This window comes from Mustela putorius, unplaced genomic scaffold, assembly GCF_011764305.1.
Source record: "Mustela putorius furo isolate JIRA1106 unplaced genomic scaffold, ASM1176430v1.1 tig00000480_pilon_pilon_pilon, whole genome shotgun sequence".
NCBI classification, from domain to species: domain Eukaryota; kingdom Metazoa; phylum Chordata; class Mammalia; order Carnivora; family Mustelidae; genus Mustela; species Mustela putorius.
Genome location: NW_025421397.1, coordinates 4067208 through 4088342, shown reverse-complemented (window position 1 = coordinate 4088342; position 21135 = coordinate 4067208). Strand labels below are relative to the sequence as shown.

General features: G+C 34.6%; 1 protein-coding gene across 1 annotated transcript in view; it reads right to left on the bottom strand.

Moving 5' to 3' along the window:
• Positions 1-21135, bottom strand: part of DACH1 (dachshund family transcription factor 1) — a 423382-nt gene that overhangs the window by 167502 nt on the left and 234745 nt on the right. The window lies entirely within an intron of this gene.

Below are 21135 nucleotides of genomic sequence, written 5' to 3'. Positions count from 1 at the left end.
ACTTTATCCTCAAGTCCTCAAACATAAACAAGTCAATTAAATACACTTTTACAGTGTCTCAGATTAGCTCAGTAGTAAATGTTGTTCAAAATGAAGAATATGATATTTTTGTTCACTTAATTTAACTTAAAACTAAATTATTTTAGAGTCAATAAGGACTAATATACAGTGGTACTTCAAAAGGAAAATACATGGACTTGAGTATGCCAAATTTATTCTCACTATTGTTTTCCTATAATAATTAGTTAGAGAGAACAGGAGCCTTTGCAAACTTTAGATGCACAGTCCACCGAGATTTACTGAATACATGTCATGGAACATACAAAACTGGTTTGGGGAAATAACAGTATAAACATTCAGGAGATATAACTGTATCTGCCTTTAAGAAGATACTGTGTAGGGGCACCCAGTTGGCCTTGTCATTAAGCATCTGCCTTCCGCTCTCAGGTCATCATCCCAGGATCCTGGGATTGAGCCCCAAATTGAGCTGGAAGCTTGGTGGGAAGCCTGCTTCCCTCTCTCCCACTTCCCCTGCTTGTGTTCCTTCTTTCACTGTCTCTCTCTCTCTCTATCAAATAAATAAATAAAATCTTAAAACAAATAAAAGAAGATACTGTGTAACTGAGGAAGGTATGAAAGGGGTTCCAAGCCAGATGGGAATTTGGATAAGAAGAAGAATGAATTGAGTTTTTTTGTTTTTGTGTTGCTTTCTTTTAAACCTTGAAAGGAGAAAAGTAGAAACTCTTTCTTAAAGCAAGTAACATTTTATAACACAGATGTTAAGCAACATTAATACTATAATAAAGTTTACTCTAAGCCACTACTAAATAAGATAGAGTAGGCAATATGAAGTGTATGTATGTACACATGTATGCCCATATATAAATTAATCCTGTAAACACACACATGTGTATCACAATGTTATATACATACAGGGATACGTTGATGTTTTCCTAGTGCTGCATACATACCATAAAAAAGGAACCATGTTCTTTCATTCTAGATTGAAGGCTGAAATAGACTTATATAATATTAGCTACTGTTCTAGCAAACACAACGAGCTAAACACAATGTGAAAAAAGATATATTATCAAAAAGCATTCTTGACATTAAGTTAGTAAAAGAAAAAAATTGTCATCTTAATAAATAAACTTTCAGATGCCTTCAGAGAATATTTTACACAAGGGAGAGAAAAGAAACACATTCTCTATAAATCTAAAGGTGGAAAATCAACATTCAACGTTGTTTTCAGAGTCTGGCCAATCCACTCAGTTGAGATAGCAAAATATAAAATAAAAATAAAGAGCACAACTATCTGGATAGAAGAGAAAAAAGTATTCTCATTTGCAGTTTATACGATTGTCTTTTTAGAATTGCCAAGTTGAGAAAGAGTTTGGGCAGCATGGCAGGAATCTGTCAACTGTTTTAATTACTAAGCATAATTAAAAGCTAATACCTACCTGCTCTGATATGAAATGAGAACTAGACCACAAAGCAGGACTACCTATATGGCTTATAGAGGCTTAAATTATATTCTAAGTCATATATTAACATGCAAGGCAAAATTCTACTGCTTACACATGAAAGTAATAATGATCACGTACCTGTACCTTCACTTCAAGACCATGATTATACCCCTTTATTCAGCTATTAAAGATGTGGCAAATTGTCTTTGTTTTTAGTAACTGGATTCTTATATATAAGAACAAACTAAAAAGTATCTCCTAGTTGCCAAAGATGAATCTTAGAGAGAGGCCATCCATGTAAATCACAAAACCATACATATACATATTATTTCTACATACACATGCACAGGTAAAAGTTCAATATATTATTGTAATACGAAGACAAAAACGTTGACTAAAATTGCAATTTGGCAATAATTTTCCAGATATGGATATTTTACACAGATTAGAAATATTCTTGGGTTTTGTTTGCTTGATAGATACCTTCATTAACCTTAGTGGTTCTGGTATCAATAGTTTACTTACTTAACAACTCTTAGTAAACAGGAAGCAAAAATAAATCTCTCTTAACTGTCTCTAGAAATGCTGGTGCTAAATATACCTGCGTGGCATGTATCAAGAAATGTCCTATGCACATAAAACTTCAAGGAAGCTTTTAGTTTCTGAAATATTTGATAGATGGTGTTTTTCTGATTGTTTGCTTAATGTAAAATAGGAGAGAAATCTCACCTGACAACAGCTCTCATCTCTCTCTCTCTCTGACATTTGAGCCCCTACACACAAAGCAAATCACAGCCAGAATGAGATTATGACGCAATGATCTCGTTGTGAATGTTGCATTATGGCTCAGGCAGTGCCTAAGCGGTCCCTCGGTACTTGTGCTTACAGCAATTTGAATTTCCCTGGTAGCTCAGTATGATTTATGGCATATTTCAGGCTCTCTCTTCATCAAGGGAGAACACTGTCAAGTTCATGAGAGTTTTGCAACTAAGATGAAGGAGAGAAAGGACAGCATTTTGAGTAAACAGGAATTTGTGGTTTGTTATAATTTGGGGCGTTTAAAACTGAACTGGTTGCAAAATTATCTTTGACAGTTATATTCAATATCATCTTGTGTACTGAATAGAAAAACCAGTGGTGTTTATTAGTGAACCATCCATGGGCTTATCGAGCCTTCAATTCACATGCAAAGCACCTGTTTGAAGAACAAGGACTAAGGTTTTAAATTTAATAGTAGAATAGACCTACAACAGGGACCCGTATAAAATTCCGCTGTTTATCTTTTTTGAAACTCCTGTTCTGGCAAACAGGTGGTTTCTTATACCTGCAGTATTTCATTTCCTCATGCACAGCTGTGTTAGAAAATGTTTGGTTTTTATGAACCACATGCCAGACTTGGCAATATTTTTGTCATGGACAGGAAAAAGCAAATTGTATTGCTTCATTTATTTTTCCTTTACCAGCAATGTAAATGTTCAGATGTAATATCCCATGCTTTCTTCATAGTCAACTTTTGTAATATAAGCAGCTGTTTCGCTAGAAATATGGACAATAGCATGAATTCATCCTTAAATTCACATGCAAAATAAAACACTGCTGATGAAAGCTTTTTTTTTTTTTTTTGGCCTCCTTTTTTATTATTATTCATAAAATTCCCTAGGTATGCATGGTACTTTATAGAGCATATAAAAAGACAAGGTCCCTGCCACAAAGAGTTTATAGCATAATCCAAGGAACATATCATATAAATAGCTCAGATATAGAGAATACATATTATTTGGGGGACAATCATAGAAGGATGACTTAAAAATAGTTATTAAACATGAATACAGAGTCACAAAAGATGTTTTTTAGTTATATATTTTAGGGCAATTTGTTGGTGAAGGGTAAAAATCTGGGAGGTGATAAATAATGAAGTTGACAGGGTACCAACTCAGATTTTATTTTCATATTCTCTATAGTCTATGAATTATGTCTAAGGAATCTAAATGCCTTACTACAGTCTGTTCTCGAATCACCATAGTAACATCCTGCCTCCCCCTCCATAATAGGGAGGTTGATTTGAGTGACTTTGTGATACCATATACTTATGCTAATATTACTTTATATAATCACAGAATTGTATATATCGAGAGCTTTTAATTCTAATCCCTGCAACTAACCAACCTTAGTAGCGTAAGATACATAAAGGTTACATTATGTCTTCAAGTTCACCTGGATAAGTACTAGTAAAATCAAACTGGAAATCAACCTCTTGGATTTCTAATTTAATACTTATTTTTTAAAAGAATGAACCTTCTTTTCCCTCTTGTGATAACTTGGAATAAATACTGACAATAGCAGACCAAAGAGTGGGTCCTGCCTTTAGTGACACTACCTTAAAAGTCACAAAATGTCAGGCAAGAAATGATGTCCTTTGAGATTCAATTTACTCATCTGTAAAATGGAAATGCCAACAATATTAACATTTTATGTCTCAGATTAAATGGAAAGAAAAAATAGATGTGGAAATGAGAATTAAAACTTTACATGGTAAAATCCTGGACTGCTGACACTGAGCAAAGTGACGCTTGAACTTTGCTCTGAAATGAAGGAAATATTCTAATTGGTGCGAGTATAGAGGAATTCTAAGAGTAAAGAGAAAGCCAGTGGTAAGATGGATATTGATACAGATGTATTCTTGCCTAACAGAGCACGTGTTCATTAAGCATTCATATTTTTTTTAAGTTTTGAGTATTCAGAGCCATTATTTTTATTTATTTCTAGATTCATATAATTTCATTTTAACAGACTTTATTTAACAATTAGCTTATAAATTCTTTGACGGTTGAAAGACTGACTTGAGAACCAGCTCTAGCATGCCACCACCTGCTGCTGAAATGTATAGGTGTACATTACCAAATGCTAGCTCAAGGTTTCTTCTAGTTCCCAAATCCCACCATTTTCCTCTAAGATTATCTGCTGTACAACCACATGCTGACAACACATGCCCATCAGTGCAGCTAAGCCAGCCCTGCCCTCAGCAGCCTGACTGTCTCATGGAGGAGGATGGTTAGGAAGCAAAGAGACTTGCAAATAAAAGTTACACATTCTTCCAAGTGCTACAGAAAGAACAGCATGGTATGGTATGTAACAGGTTGAGAGTACAAGAGAACTAACCCATTTCCCATCAGGAAAGGATATTAGGCAGAGCTGGACAATGAGCAGGAGTTACAAAAATCAAGAATAAAGAGGAGAGAGGCTCACTGCTCAGACTTAACAAAACCTAGGAGAAGAAAGGTATACAGTGCATTTGGGGACCCCAAGAAACATGGGGAGAATGTAAGGGGAAGTGTAACTTACAGGGTTTTGAGAGCAGAGGTAGAATACATTCCTTATTGCACAGGGTTTTCCATTAGTTGAATTTTCTTCAAGGCACAATAAAAAGCCACTGAAGGCTTCTTAAAAGGCAAATTCATGATTTAATTTATGCTTTACAATCACCACAGTTAACTGTTATAAGGAGCGAGGATGTAAAAGACAAAGAGTAAAATCAGGCAGACTAGAATTAAGCTAACTTGGGTTACCACACTAATAGTAGTTGCAATGGAGAGAGGAATAGGAGTCCTACATACGGTTTGGAAGAAGAATAAACATCGTGAAGTATTAGAAATGAAAGTAGATGCAGGATAAGGGAAGAGAGACACATCACGTGTGATTCTAAATTTTCTAAATTGGACATGTGGGTTTTTTTTTTAAAAGGTTGATACATTACTATGCTTGGGAAAAACTGAGTCAGAGTCCATGCTGGGGAAAAGATTATATTTATTTATAATTCATTTTGCTTGAGACCATATGAAAAGTCTTGTTATGGATATTTATTTATTTGAGAAAGTGTGTGTATGGTGGGCGGGGGGGGGGCAGTGCGCAGAGGAAGAAGAAGAGAGAAAATCTTAAGCAGGCTCCATGCCCAGCACAGAGCACTAGGGTGTTTAATCTCAGGACCCTGAGATTATGACCTCAGCTGAAATCAAGAGTTGGGAGCACAACCCACTGAGCCACTCAGGCAATATTACAGATCTTTAAATGGAAGAGAATAGTCTACATCATTTAGAGGAGAGGTATTAACCCTATAAAATTTAATTGCTAGGTTGCACGATTTTCTGTGGAATGAAAGCTATGCAAATTCCATTAGTTCCATCAATCTAGAGCTCACTGTTGGTTGACTTGCTTTGACTAATATTCAGTATTGTATATATTCTACAAGAGCCATTTCAAGGAAATGGCATGACAATGGGTGGCACAGAAACTCCCTGAGGAATCCTGAGAAATGCCTTCACTTGATATAATGCACAATAACTGATGCATAGAGGGGAAAAATCGCTAAACTTAAGTTATTATTAACTCCATATATGATAAGGAAAATGAATAGCAAGGGCAGCTATCAACAATAAGAGATAGCCTTAACATAAAATTGCCACAATCATAAAAATCCTCTTAAGACTGAAGAAATCATTTGGATCTATCAGTTACCAAAAAGGAAGTAACTATGTCTTTTGAAGATAATGTATAATTAAGATACTCATTTGTATCTAACTAAAATCACATATCATAAATCATAAAAGTATAAACTTTCCATACATTAACCTTAGGAAATTATCCAAAATGATATTTCATGGTTATCTTTAATTAAAAGTAAATTTAAAGAAGTTATAAAACTTAAAATATGAAATCATGTGTACTGACTGTTGTTATGCCTACATGTATGGAAGTCAATATTCAGTTTTAAAGTATAAATAAAATATAGCTTCCACTTAAAAGCTTCAAACTTATTTTCAATTCATAAGTATAGGAATAATTTAAACCATTTTTGCACGTTATTTTATCTATCAATAGTAATTAACACAGTCTTAATCTGGCTAATGTTAATGACCACTGTTCTTCCATAAATCCCAGTTAAACCAAGCTTATTAAGGGCTAATTAAAGGAAGTCTTATGTGCACTGAATAAAGTAATGTCAGTTTTTAGAGTTGGAGAACGTATTTGTCTGATAATATGAGACAAAACTTTTCAATTAAAAGTTTACAGGCTGATTATCAATTTCTTTAAAAAAAAAAAGTGCCAATGAAATAACTAGCTACTTCTTTCCACTTTCAATGTGTATGTGCCTTTTAAAAGTGTAGCTGCGTCATCTAAAAATGGTAGCATATTTCCTAAGCAGAACTCTAGGATCAAACTGTAGCAAATCATCAATAAAACACACTTTGGAAAAATACTGAATCAGAGTCTCAACTAGTAAGGATTCTGGATAAGCAAAGAATGTTGAGGGTATGTAGGGGGAAACATATTATATATGGTTCCAAATAATGTCAAAACATTGGGGATACTAGAAACTACCAACTTTTTAGAAGATAGTTGTGAGTATGTATATGCATGTGCATGTGTGTGTGTCACTACACTCTATTATTTTATTTTTATTTTCTATTTAATAAGCTTTTGTATAGTATGCTAGTGCCAACAACGTGCCAGGTTATGTTCTGAGAACAAATTTAACCCAAAGAGTTAATCTCCAAAGAGCCTGATGAAATATTTGTAATTATTATAGCTACGACAGGGATAAGGAAACTGAAACATAGGCTGAGTTTGACACAAAAATGTCCTAAGAAGAGTAGTACAGAATGGAGCCCTGGATTACACCCAAGGAGCTCCACACTAGGTATTGTGTTCTCGGCTCAACACTGAACCACAAAGTGGTGCTGGCTCTCAGTTTTCACTTACACAATTCTTCTCCTCATTTTCTCCCTCCTGCCCTCTCTGCACCTCCACACAAACACTCCCACCAAAAACTTCTTTGGAGGACAGCAGTAAATATTACACAGTACTTAAAAAGTTTGGGCGAGTCTGAATATGAAGAGAAAAGAAGCTGGTGTATCAGTGGCAAACTGGAGGCATTAAGATGAGTAGATGTGAATCTTAGAATTTGGAGTCAAAGAGGACTCTACTGAGAGCATGCCTGTGGCTCTAAGAAAGTGAAAATGATGTTTGACAGCATTAGGTTCAAGGTTTTAGTTTTGTTTTGCTTTTGTTATCTTTTCTTTTAATCTAAATCACGGTTGAAAATAGACCAGTAGGTAGGCAAATATATGTATTTATATGTATGCGCATCTGTGTGTGTGTGTGTGTGTGTGTGTGTATACATGCTCAGAAAGTAGGATGACATTTAAATGTTTATTTCTAACACAGTTTTAGAGCTTAAATTTGGAAAAAAACAGACATGATTTTGATACTGAGGGAGTTGATTTTCACCCAAACCTTTTTCTCAGATGCGACTTGTATTAGGTAATGAATTATTTTGATAAATTAAGTAACATTGTCTACTAGATGACTTCCTTACCTATTTTCATCAGTTTCTTTCTTCTCTTATCCATTATTTTTGTCACCTTTATTTCTCATCATTAGTGATCTATATATAACTAATCTGAATTCCTGGTTATTGACTAAATGTAATACTGCCTGTATTGTATACGTTTCTATATGGAAATTTCAAACCACAAATCATTCCAGATTCTTGGGGGAAATAAATAGATGTTATACAATTATGGCAGTTTTCATCTCCAAAAGAAATGCTTACAAATAATTGTCTTGTTCTGGCTCATCATACTTTGAAATATCACATTATCGTGGCTAATCACATCTGAGAAAATCACACACAATAATAAAAGACCCAGAAGAGTAAAAGAGTTGCAAAGTTTCTGATTACTCTGTGACTTAATTTCAAAGAAACCTCACGCTACAAAATTATTATTAGAAAGCAGAGATCTAAATAAACTTTATGTACATTGTGTGTAAATTTATTTCTTATCAATCACAGGAAGTAGGGTCGGCACTATAAAGAGAAGATATTACCAGCAACATTTTCAATCATGGGGCTATATATTCAAAAGCAATCAATAAAAAAAGTACAGGAACTGACAAACAACTAGTCAACAAAATCATTTTTCCTGAAATACTTAGCAGTAGCCTTTTAAAGTAATTGCTTGTGGTCAATGTTCCTCATATTTTGGTCTGGTTGCTTGTTAAAATAGAATGGCTGTCATATCCATTAATATTTTTAGCTGTCTGAGGAACTTTTTTATACCTACAATAAACCATAAGAAGGGCTATAATATTAACATATCTTTAAAAAATCACCTTTTGTCAGATTTACAAGTTTTGAAGGTTGATATATTTTTTTAAAAAGGTGAGGGTTAAGAAAACATATAATTTCATAAAAATATAAAAGGAATCTATGCTTTGCTCATCTATAACTTTCTTTTTAAAAATTTTTCTCTGGTGAAAGTAAAGACACTTCTTATTTTGAAGGAATCATTTTTAAATTTATGTCTTAAAAAAATAATAACTATGTGGGTGGGGGAGGGGTTCAATATCAGCATGGATTAAGCCAATTATGGACACATCTTTCTTAGTTGATGAGAGAACTCAGAAACTGCTGAGTTACACTTTGTGGTAAACATTTTGGAATGTTGCCAAAGCTGTTATAAACATTTCTGAGCTCACATTTCTAGGGAACTCTTTTAAAAATCAATTAGAAGTGAAAGTCTTTCAATGCTGGTGTTTTAAAATGTCAAGCTTGTATTACTTTTTTCCTTGTTGTGCATCAATGGCAATATTTCAAAACCTGTATATTAAATTGATTATATTCTATAATTAAGCTATTAAAGGAGATAGAATGCACAAGTGTTCTAAAATTCACACCACAGCAGAACTTGATTTGGAGGGGGCGTGTTTAATGAAAATAAACCCAATTAGGTAAAAAATGGGAAGGCAAAGGAGAAAGTACAAAGTAAGAAGAAAGTATAAATGGCTACTCATATTTTATTTTAAAAGCATATTCAAGCATATTTATTGATTTTGAACAATATTTTTTAACATTACAGGTCAACAGGTTAAAACACTAAATGCTTTACTTATGATTCCCGAATCAGGATTTTTAGAAAAAAATCTAAATCTATTCTATGGACAATGGAAAGAATCAGTTATGAGTCTAAATTTACAAGAGAGTTAATTCAAGAATTAACTATAATCAGAATTACAATATTTACTTAAAAATGTAGACAAATACCTTATATGCAAATGTTTGAATATATATACATATGTGTGTATATACACATATATATACACACTTACACATATATATATACACACACACACAGCTGTTTTCTTATTAAAAAGGGATATTGTCATGCTTTTTATGGCAACACCAATATTCATGCACTAAAAAAACTTAATTGTGTGCCATATATACAATGATGTCATATAAAATTATATATTTTTAGAAAAAAAAAGATTAAAATCTGTGACTACCAAAAAGTATGCTCCTTTACTCAATAAATGAATCATAAATTTACTGTAGAGAGCAAAGGATTAAAATTCCTCGTGTATGTGTAACAAACACATTGATATTAATTGGTTTGTCCTTTCAAGTTGTGTTTATCTCTTCATTTCCATCACAGTTTCAAAGGTCACTCCATTCCATTTATAAATCCAATATGACAGAGATTAGTAAAAGCAAAAAGCAACAACTAAATGAGTACATCATCATGCAATCACACATCTCACAATTCATTTATCCAATTAATAAAAAATACCATCAAATGCTTCGTGGTGAGTTTTTTCAAAGCATGAAAACGGTTCATGTCAAGATAACTTAATCATCAACGTTTACTTTCCACAGTATAGCCAATGTAGAAAACGGTGAAATTAGACCTCAGTGAAAAGACAGAGAAATAAATGTGTACATTTTTATGAAATAAAATAATTAAGCAAATGTATTTAGCAAAGCTAGTTTATACCTATAAAAAGTTAATAAGAAATTCTTGAAAGCTGAAATACTGGGCTACAAGCATGAGTGACTGAATATGTGTGTGTGTTTGTGAGAGAGAGAGAGAAAAAGAGAGAGAAAGAGAGATATCTAGCTATTTTATTGCTAAGGTCATATATTTTCAAGAAGAGGAATCTAAAGGAAGAAAAATAGCACCATCATTTACTAAGAGAAACAAGAAATTTTATAATCCTGACGCTCATTTGATATCTTTATTTTTAAAAAATTCTAGAGTGTGACATTTGCTCTTGATGTAGGCACAGGTTTGGACAATGATAGGTAGATTAAAAAAACAAGAAGAAAGTAAACACATACCTGTGTGCATTAACACCAGCAACTCTAGAAAGGCTGACATTTAGGTTGCTAAAGGAAATCATTTTAAAACAATATGACCATCTTGAGAAGATTAGCATTTTTTAACCTTGCTGTTTTTACATAAAATAAATATTGGACTTACATTGTCAATATATATACACCCATTGTTTTAACAAGCCCTCTTCCAAAAATGTAGTTGGGTTATCCAAAACTAAAAAATGAGAGAGGAAAATAGGGACACAAGCAAAGGCAAAATCATCCCGAAAGAAGAGAGCTCAGAAGGCTCTGTAACACAATTACAACACTTAGATAAATTATAGAGAAATAAAGAAAAAGCAATCTATTTCTAAAAAGCAGATTAAAACACATAGAGCTAATTAACTATTTAACAGATTATTTATAAATGATAGACTTTTTGTTTCTAAGACAAACATGAGTGAAATTAAAACAACTGAAATTAGTTTCAGAAACCCTTTTTTCTTCCATCTCTTATATGGACCTGTATCTTATAAGACATTAGAGATTTAGAATCCTAAGGCAGAAGCAAGGATGTTCACAAGGCCGCTGGGTTTGAGAGTGGCCTTGAATCACTCAAATAGCACACATAGAGCATGAGTATAAACTATTAATCCCCACTTTATATTTAATAAAGTCATACCACCTTTCTATTTGCTTATTAATTTGTGCTTTCTTACACAATTTTGTGTTGGAGTTTGTTTTGAGCATAAGCTACCTTGCTAAGTTAAATATACTTTTGGGGGAAAAGTTTAAGTAAAAATACAATTATTAAATGTTCTATAAAGATGGCAAACCTTTCTTTCCCTGGATATCCTGAAAAGTAATATATTGTATAAAACAGATTTTCCCAAAGATCCCAACCAATGCAGTTCTACATGTAAAATTTCAGATGAATAACCCGTTTCTTGAAGCCTCATTTAGAAAAAGTGGAAAACTTTCCTGTGAATTCCTGAAATGTTATAATTTTGCAAGAACTCAATTGAGGAAAAGACTTAAATATGTGCCATAAAAACATGCACAGCGTTGGTAAGAATACAGAGCTCACATTTTCTTATCATTTGTTTTAACTTTTCAACACCTTCATTATATATATATATATATTTCAACACCTAACATATATATATGGCTGGATACACACACATATACACGCAAATCCTCTCCTTTGTCCCTATGCAGATTATCACTCCCAGACTACAAATGACCCCAAGGAAGTAAGTACACTTCTTGGCTGAACAATTTATCAACAGCTTGAAGTGACAGGAATGGTGATTCAATCCTGTGCCCCCACATATCAGATGTAGGCCACATTCTCCAGGCTGCAGAACCAGAAAGGGAAAAAGTCCCTGTCGCATTTGCCCTTTCATAGAGATGGAAATATTATTAGAAAGGACATAAACAGACTAATTAAATCACAGCAGTATGGCTGGGATGACAGCTGGTACAGCGTGTGACTGAGAAGATCCATATCTGGGAGCAGGAGGTACTTCACTTCCAATCCATTCGCTATTAGGTGCTTTCAAGCTTGCTGTGCAGACATTAAATAATAACATCTCATTTCCAAGACCAAAACGAGTCAAGAAATAAAAAAGGCTTTCTAACCAAGAAATCTTTTGTGCAACAGAGAAAAAAAATCATTTACCACTCAGTTCTGCTTTTGAGATAAAGATGTAATAATGCCATTACCTTTCATCAGCGGGATCCTTGGAAATCAACACTCTTTGCTTATCATGCTGTGAAATACAAATAGAGCTAAAGGCAGGGTCTGCGAGGCACTGCTGCAGCGATATTAACTCACAGATCTGCCCTTTGTGAAGGAAACCGTATCTGTTTCATTAGTGCACACTCTAATTCAAAACTGTTGAAAATGAACTGCACATACTGTTTTAATAACAACATTCCTAATCATTATCAAACTGGTAATTCTCTCAGCACTGGATGTAAGGGTCTGTGTTTCCATTATAACCTGCTGTTAAAGAAAACCATATTTAAGTCCTCTCTTCTTTCCTCTTTTCCAAATGATCGAGGTTCATGGGGCGGTGGGGGGGATGAGGAGGGGGGACATCTAGAGTCTGCAAGATTATGTACGCCACATTATTTCATCCTAAGTGAATTGACACTTTCAGGCACTGATGTCAACGACAGCATTATTTACTTATTATCATTTAGTTATTCCATTTTGTATTCAATTTGACAGGCCAGGATTCAGACAGATGACTCTGTACGATTTTGGAATATTTGGACACTTTGGAGAAGAATCAGTTGCACAACTGTGCAGCGCCCTATCTGGTGACGGGGAAAGAGAGCTCTGAGTTATAAACTTGGGGGCTCGCACTCACAGGGATGTTGGACTATGAACACCCTAGTGACATCTCCAAGAATAAACTTTCTAATATCAGGTCATCCTGGGATATTTGAAACTTCTATCACTAAACATATATATATGTTATAATTTATAGAACCCAAAGTCAAAGATTCCATTTAATTGTGTATCGTCATATGAAGTTAAAATGTAAAACAGATAAAACAGTCATATTAATGAATAAAATGAGTTATCTGACATTAAAAGGGCTGAAGAAGGCCTGAGGTTATTTTAAACTGAAATGCTTGCTCCCACTATATTTTTGAAGTTTATATGAACATTAAGACATGTTGGTATAGATTGACAAGGATCATTTTTAGGGCTCCCCTCAATGAAAATTGTCTTTCGAGGGCTGTCATAAATGCTCTCGATACGCTAGAATGAGATGGAATCTAGCCTATAACATATCCAAGGGAGTATATCCTGCATTTCCTTATGTTTTATGATTATAAGAATAGAATATCAAATAAAATATTTTAATTTACATTTTTTAATCCGAAATGCTTGAATTATCAGTGTTACTTCACTGCTCTGTCATTAGTAGGAATAAGCAACATTAAAACTAAAACAAAAACATTAGGCTAGTGTTTCCTAATTATGTTCTTCAACTGCCCATATCAATTAAGGAACTTCATGAAAATGAAGCAGACACTAAATAAAAAGTGGAAATGTTCTCTGCATTCCACTTATCTATATCATGAAATATATTTAGTAACTCATACAGGAAGCTAGTTTGTGTTACTGATCGAACTCTGGTTATTCTATTAATGTATAACCATGGATTTAGAAATATGTGCTCAAAAATTTTTAAGTGAGAAAATTGGTTTTATTAATTGAATGTATTTTTTCCATAAATAGTCACTGTTATGATCACTGGTATTTCTCTTTTTTTACATAACCAATAAAGATATTTTAAAAAGTCATGAGAAAAAATGGAAAATGATGCATTTGCTAGAAAATCATGAAATGGGGCATAAAATGACCAGTTTTTAACGTACTCATGTGTCATTTAAAAATAATCTAATTTAACACTATCTTATACTTTTTGAGAAACTATTCATAATTCTACCACAATAACATGCTCAGTTCCTTCCAACTCTAATGAAATGGGGATATATATAAAAATATATATTACAAGGGTATAAAATTCTATATCATTTTTATATTTAAATTAAATATTTTCCAGCCCTTACCTATCATGTGTAATGGCTGTAATAGTATGTTAAATCGTGTATTAAAATATACTTAATGGTGTCTTGTTTTGAACATTTACATTATTTCAGGTTTGTGTTTTATTTTAGAAATCACCATAAAGTATACCTTCTTGCCTTTTATCTTCTATGGAGTTTTCAAAAATCAAAGAATTTTAGAGCCAAGAGGGTAACTGAGCATCAAGCTGCTTATTTATTAATAAGAAGGCTGAGAAATTAAGAGACTTATCTGAGTAGCTGAGTTATTTATTAGCTATGTTGCTACTAGAAGCTAAATCTTCTGTCATATTTTGCTCTCCACTCTCCCATCTCAGTTTGTGGATGCATCTAAAAGGACTTACCTTGATCATGTTAGAAGATGTTTAAATTTTAGACACTAATTTTTTACAATTTCAGGCTAGCTGTCTGTTCTTTATATTTGCACATTAGATTACCATATTTAAAATAGTTAATAAAGAAAAATGCCAGAAGTATTAAATATCGACAAATGCACTGAAATGTATGAAAGAGTAGCTTACTACTTCTTAGATTTTTAATGTTGGGCTAAGCAATTTTGTGAGAAATGTCAGGATATGAAGACATCTTTTGCATAGGGAATGATGTGAACCATATGGCTTACTCACAATCGATCGAATTACGAATCATGGCAGTTCCTACACTTTCAAGAGATGCTTCTGTGGTCCTTCCATTAAAATCTCACTAATGTGACATTTGTGAAAAGGTTTATGTTTGGACATACTTTCCTCACCATATGTGAAGTCACAGAGCAAAGGCATCAATTTAAAGTGTTTATATATAAATTGACAGCTATCGGTTCTAAAATACGTCTCATTCCATGTGTCAGAATCCTTTTGGCCTTTTAGGGTAGTCTTGTGTGTGTGTTTCCATGTTTACAAGACCCTGGCTGTTCATATTGTTAAATTTACTCATCAGACAGGAAGAAGGATCTTACAAATCATTGTTAGGCAGTGAAACATTAAGAAAGTTTGAAAAAAAAAAAAAAACTTTCCACATTTAATCTGTTAAACAATGGCAAATTTCTTATGAATCAGTGATACTGTAATTGAACTGGAGACATTTTTAGAGCAAGCTTGCTTTGGCTTTTTCACCCTCCGATTTGGAATCTGCTCACAGTACTGCCAGCTTAACCAAAAAGGATTAACTCTCATATCCAACTGAGAACACAGATAATTCTCAGTAATTGGTAAAAAATGAAGATGAATGGGGCTGAGAGATAAGGAGCAATTAGCTCATCAGCAGTTACAGCTGTGCACTCAATCCGGAACCATCTCTTGAGCCTCGGCCCCTTTTAAAAAACCTAAGCAGAATAAGCATAGGACACCCCTCCCCAAAAAATTGCTGTACCTGCCCATCATTTCTCTAGTCTTCCATTTTATTTCCTTACTATACAAAGACACCTGTCATAGCATGCTATGTAAATTACTACCTCTCTCAGGACCTATGTCTAAAGCCAATCTTCTTTTTAAACTTTTTTTTTTTTTATAACAGAAACCAAATGACTACTGTAGACACTCTTAAATTCCCTGTCAATCGTTTCATTATAGCAGCATCATCTGTTTGAAAATATAAGCAATTCCCTCATCTAATTATAGGAAGGATTTGAGGTTCATTAACATTGCCAAGGCAGAGGATCCAATGTGCAACTGCAGAGCTCTGCTTGGTGGCCTGTGTACTCAGTTTCCTTTTATTTGCTTTCTCAAGGTCTCCAAGACTTTTTCCTGAGATCATAAAATTAATTTTTCCTTCCAAATACACACGTGAGTTAGAAGAAAGGAAATGACTACAGCATAAACTATTCTACTTCTGCAGGAATGTTTTTGTGTGTGTGTGTGTGTGTGTGTGTGTTTTTAAATAAGAGGATGGTCAGCTGGGTAAGATAATTTTATCTCCTATCTGCCTGGCTTTTCTTTGCCTCCTTTTTGGTGGTGGTGGTGGTGTTGTTACTGCTGTTGATGGACAGAAATAAGGAGTAAAGAATATTAAGGAAGAACACAGCTGTTCATCCCAAACTCAAGTTTTTGCATTTGCTTTGAAATTCCCACATCCCTGTTAACGATTGCAACCTTGAGCGAATGAAAACAAATCGTACATCTCAGGCACGTGAGGAGTGTGGATTTGGTGGGTCATTGCATCAGCATACTCTTGCTTGTGTTCCACGGTGTTCAGAAAGAGACATTCTGAAGTCTTAAGATGACTTCACTTCCTTAAAGAAATAACAGCAGTTAGGGGTTTCTGACTATAGTTTAAACAATGAGATTTTCTTGGGACATCTGTTTTGAGATCACATTTTGAATAGATATGAACTCATTTCCTACTAAGCAAGCCATCTACTATTGTTGATAGCTGTTTACCAGTTCTATGAGTCAGATATTAGCTAGTGGCAAAGGTCCCTCTTAAATCCTCCGAGCATTCTTTAAACTGTGTACATAGTGTTTTCCTTAAATAAAATGTTAAGAGAAGGTAAAAATGCAGTCTTTTCCTGCCTCCTGGTAAATTATAGTGCACAAAGTCTTGCACTTGGGAATAATATTTAATGTATTTATCTTTGAAGAGTCATTTCCTTTGTTATCGTTAGTTAAGGGAATAAGATATTAGGTTTAGCAAGTATTTAAATAACACAGAAACTACCGAGATGCTCACTGTGTCAATATTTATATAGCATTTAAAAACTAGAAGTAAAAATAAGTTTCCTTTATTTAGATTAAATTGACTGTGATTAATTTAGTACCCTCAAAAATGTGCATGATGCCCCTCAAAAGAGATAAGCAGATAAAACACAGCTATAGATACTATGGGATTGACCTTGGGTTCACCGGTTTTAAATTCTGCCTTTCCAATATCCTAGTCCCAATTTCCAAGCAGCACTTTTTTAAGCTGGTTATGTAGATCAGTCCCTAAAGCAAAAAAATAGCAATTTATCTGGCCTGTATGTTGTGGATAGTGTTGCCACTAAAAAGAATCCAGGACATTTTTCCTTCTTATCTGCAATGTAGCTCATATCAGCCAACCTGTCACAAGATAGTACTTGATATAAACAAGAGATTGCAAAGACATCTCAGTAATCAATATCAGGATGGCTACAGTATGGAAACCCCAACCAGTGCATATCATTTGTCTCAGCATCTATTTCTATGGCCAAATGAAGCATTAATTCAAATCATAAATCTATGGTGATTTAAATCTGGGAATGAGCACCTGCCTGCTTTAATGATTTATTTTGTACATTTCAGTAAGCAGGAGATTTGTCCATATGAACTGACAGGTCACCTTCAGATGCCAGGAGCGGACTGTTTATCACCATGCAGACTAGCATCTCATCTTAGCAAGTAAATATTAAACTAAAAGAATCCAATTGATTGTGGATGAGGGAGAATGGAGACACGGCCATATATTTTACTCAGTGTGCTGATGCCTCACTCGGATCTATCCCGAAGTCCTCACTTCTTCCTAAAATGATCATTCTGGTGGAAAGATGTGAGTTCAAGGTTACCATGTAAAATTGGGATATAAAATAATAATTTGTCAGTGTCATCAACTGCTCTAAAGACCTTCTTTTTTTTTTCTTTTTGGCTAATTTTGACAATTCATATTAAGAACGGGAAGGAGTCATGTGTAATGAAAAGATCCCTTCACCTCACTAAGCCAAATCAAACCAAACCAAACAAACACAAAATCTGTTTTCTGAGGCAATATGGATTTACTTACACCCGGGGTGGGGGTTTGGGGGTGGGAACTCAGGTAATGTTCCGACACAGGAGAACCTAAAATGTTCACCAGAACTTATGAGCTAGATGAGTACGAGAGAAAAACGAACCCTGAAGTGATCTCAAAAATGTCACTGTATTCAGGCAGGGCTGAGCAGCAAGGGATACATCATGTAAGTAGCACCCCTCCGAGGGGCTTCACGCCTTCAAAGAGACAATTGATAGATTCATGAGAGCGGTAAGGTTGTATTCTGAAATATAGGCCTTTGAGATTCTTGAGATTCCTCCTGGAATCCATATGCTTCTATACCACTTCCTGCGCTAGCTAGCTGATGCTCCTGGATCCTGTTTTGACTGCCTGCTTACGTAGCCATTCCTCCCATACACTGGATGCTCCCTGAGTACTGGGACGGAATTATAATCATTTTGTGTTACTAGAATGAGCTAAAGTCAAATGCAAACAAAATCCAAAGGACACGAAAGCTCCCCCCTCAACTGACTGACAAGACTACAGCTTACCAAACACCTAACAGAGACAAAGGGAAACAGAGAAGGAAATAGTTCATGGTTGTAGAAAGAGGAAGAAGGTAATTCTCAGGAGGGCAAATTTGGAATAATAATAACAGCAAAAGCAGTACCAGTATGATAACCTTACTGGTGACCAAACAACGGGATAAGCAGACGTAATAAATAAACACTTGACTAACAGGATCTCCTTTAATTCTCGTGGTGTAGATATCATTATGCCCCAATATGCAATGTTAGGCTCAGAAAGTTTACATAACTTTCCAAAGTCCCAGAACAGGTAATTGCTGAACACGTCCCAAGAGGCAGGCACTGCTGTCAGAAACAGAGAAGACGGGGGGCCGTATAAAGCAACAGCCCACTTCAGCAACTACTTTGATCTATGCAAACTCAACTCAACACCCAGGAGTTCCCTGTACCTTCCTCACCCAACCCCTCCACCAAACCTTCTTTCGCTGATCTCTAGAAAAGGAGGGAGGGGGTGTGCTCTGGAAGGATAATAAATCATAAATTCTCAGACAACAGCAGCATGTGAGACTAGAATAAAAATGACAATGATAACATTTCTCCCCCCCAAATCAGCTACATATATCTAACAGAAATGATATACCTGCCTCAAGGACTAGCAATGACACCAATGTTAACACACTCTAAAAATATTAAGACTCTGTAGGAAAATTCAAATAAATTTCTGCTCCTGATTCAAATTGGTGTTGGACGGTGGGGGTCAAAACTAAAAAGCAACATGAAGAGCCAACTAAATACCTTGATGGAAGAAAAGTGATTTCCGCCAACTAGAACACGAAAGAAAAGTCAAATTGCTTCTTTGTTTAAGTCATTATGGTAGCCCATGTGCCAGAATCATTAAGTAAACCACAATTTGGTCAGTAGGCAAATGTTATTCCATAATAGCAAATATGAAATGTATGTCAATGCCTAATTATGAACCATGTTCTCCTTATCTTATGCCTATTGGATTTTCCAAAGTCAACTTCTATTCTGCTGCTCAGGAAATTCAAACAGAGATTATCATGTTTTAATATCTTTTGTTTTCAATGTTATTAAATTGCTTAATTTAAATATTCCCATTCCCAACACCAACTAGCAAGAACAGCCTGCAATAAACGCTTACTCTTCTAAAATTCTGAAAACAATCCAGATTGTTTTGCAATGGTAACTAAAATTTATAGTGGTCAATTACTTGTTTTTTAAAAGTGTCTAATTTTGTTCTACTTTACAGGCCAAAGAAGGAGGCTGCTTATTTTTTTTTTTAAATGTACTTAATAGTTCCAAAAAGAGAATTGTAATTCATTCATTTTATTTCAAAACAGTTTTTATTTTTATTTATTTTTTTAAAGATTTTATTTATTTATTTGACAGACCGAGATCACAAGGAGGCAGAGAGGCAGGCAGAGAGAGGGGGAAGGGAAGCAGGCCCCCTGCTGAGCAGAGAGCCCGATGCGGGGCTCGATCCCAGGACCCTGAGATCATGACCTGAGCCGAAGGCAGCGGCTTAACCCACTGAGCCATCCAGGCACCCCTCAAAACAGTTTTTAATTATCCAAAGTCTGAATTTATGTGTTTGAACCATGACCTTAACAGCCCGCAGCCCTCTATCCTCGCTCTAGGACCCGCACAAATGCAAGTGGTCATGTTGTTCTTCTTCCCTTCCCGCTGTAAGGCCATAGCTTTGGCTTTCTTCCACATCTTTTCATCCTTCTAAGAACTGCCACCTTCTCTATAATCTATTCTCAAATCAGCCCCATTATCACTGCCTCTTTTATATTTCCTTTGTGTAGTGCTATGGGGAAAGTTCTATTTTCCCCTTTTCTCCTTTAGAAGCTACCCTGTGGCATCACTGCAGCAGCAATGGTATTTTGCATATTGTGTATATATTTGACAATTACTTACTATGCTAATATTAATAGCTAGCATATACTCCCATGGAACTGCTGTAAGAATGATTATTACTATAATCTGTAGTATTCCTTCATATACTCTTAACTCTCTGACATTGGACAGAAGGTAAAGAGCCACTGAGTATCCAAAGAAATAATCTATTAAAACACTGCATGGAGAAGAAAATTTAATCGAACTGCCAAGAATGACTGCGTCCTTCATGAACATATGTTGGATAGAGTATCTTATACATATCTTGTAATAGCCAAATTTCTCTTGCTAAATTATATTTTGAGCACGATTTCTAAATTTTAAAGAGAAACAATACAGGGCAGTGGCAGAATACATTTGATTTCACTGACACAGAGATGCAAAAGATATCATCAATAAAAATGTTAACTCACATGTGAAGTTGTATTTGAAAAATGAACTACCCAAGTGAGTTCTGCAAAGTGAAAGCTGTTGGTTTGGATTTAAACAATGACTATTCACTTTTCATCTCTTTCCCCAAACCTCAAGGAAAAAAAACAATCAAGAGAAATTGAACTTGTATATTTACAATGAGAGATGCTGATAATGGTCATATATATATATATATATATATATATATATATATATAATTAACTCTCAACATAATTCTCATTCTTGGCAACACATGAAAGACTTGAGTTTATATGTCCTGATGCTGATGCAAACTTATTTGATAACAAATCTATCAGGAATTAAAAAGATAAAGTATGGGTTTGCCTGTAATTAT